At 45.5% G+C, this 1,273-nt stretch overlaps 1 protein-coding gene across 5 annotated transcripts in view; it reads left to right on the top strand.

Moving 5' to 3' along the window:
• The window catches only part of ZNF582 (zinc finger protein 582), a 29,307-nt gene that overhangs the window by 988 nt on the left and 27,046 nt on the right, over positions 1 to 1,273 (top strand). For 2 of the 5 annotated variants that reach the window (XM_006166781.3, XM_006166780.3), the window contains exon 1: positions 65 to 473. The exons of 1 other annotated variant lie outside the window; for it this stretch is intronic. The gene's annotated coding sequence lies outside the window, so the exon portion shown is untranslated. Of the gene's footprint in view, positions 1 to 64; positions 474 to 1,273 lie in introns of those variants that run through there. 2 more of the 5 variants (XM_006166776.3, XM_006166778.2) reach the window with 2 other exon arrangements.

The raw sequence follows: 1,273 nt of genomic DNA, 5'->3' as shown, positions 1-1,273 counted from the left end.
GAGGGCCGCGGGGGCCGCTGGGAAATGGAGTCCGCCGCCGCCGCGCGGGGCACCCTGGGAGCGCGGCCGGGGCCTGCGGGGAGAGGCGGAGACCGACGCGAGACGGTGACACGGCGCCCGGGTGTGCCCCTCTTCCTGGGCCTGACTTTGGCAGCCTCACGGTGACTGGACCGAACGTCGGCATGTTTTGGTACCACTTTACACGGGAGTCTGTGGGCTCGTGGTGGAGACGCTGGGACTCGTTTAGCTCTTTGTGCCAGGCGTGAGGGGGCGCCGCGTGGGCCATGCCTGGTCCCTGCTGCCCTCGCCGTGCGGCCGGTCTGCTCCCAGCGCCGCCTCTGGGCTGTGGGGTGGAATCTCCGGGAACGAGCTGACGCCAGGCTCTGTCCTCGGAGTGGACTCGGGCGTGCCCTCGGCAAGCAGCGTTGCAGTCCGTTTCCTTCACAGCAAACTACTCACTTAGCCATTAAACGGTATGTCAGGGGTAAGGATTCTTCGCAGCAAGTAAACAACGTATTAGGTAGAGCATAGCTAAATATCAGCCGTTTTATTAAACCACCATATTAAGCCTTATTATATGGTCTGATCAATAAACCTGAACAAAGTATATGTTAGAAACTGTGAAGAACTTTACCTATTAAAGCTTTTTTTTTATCATATGTGAGACTGCCTTATTAAGTCAAATGAGCTTGAAAAGCATGTAAATTAATTTATATGAGCATTCTTTTAATAAATCGAATGGAATTCCTTAAGGCCTTTTGCCACGTAGACATAGAACATAACACATAACATGTATGCATACACACACACACACACACAAGATTTCACAGTTTTTTAAAAAGCTCTTTATGCTTACCTCCCCCCCAAAATGAGAATGCTTCATATTTTAGCACTGCCGATTCCTTACAGGTACCTGTATTAAACTGAGGATCTAAGAGTGTCTTGATTAGCTGCACTCTGGTTTTTGCAGTCTTGTCAATCATTGCTTAGCTTTACATTCCTTGCCAAGAACTAAAACTGGTCCTTTCTCTTCACTTCTCCAAAGGAGAAATGCCTTAATGTTATGACTGATATAATCAGATTTTTTCTGAGTCTGTCAAAACAGTGAATAACTTGCTTTTTACTTTTGTGTATACCCTTAATAACAAGTATTTTAGTGTTATTTTTAATTGTTAATTTTGCCATTGTTTTAATCCTAAATATTTATTTAATAGGTACAACTTGTAGGTTAAACAAAGTAGAAAGTTGTTTTTTTTTTTTTTTTTTTTTTTGA

Source organism: Tupaia chinensis, unplaced genomic scaffold (genome assembly GCF_000334495.1).
Source record: "Tupaia chinensis unplaced genomic scaffold, TupChi_1.0 Scaffold144336_1, whole genome shotgun sequence".
NCBI classification, from domain to species: Eukaryota; Metazoa; Chordata; class Mammalia; order Scandentia; family Tupaiidae; genus Tupaia; species Tupaia belangeri.
This window is presented reverse-complemented; position numbering and strand designations above follow the sequence as displayed.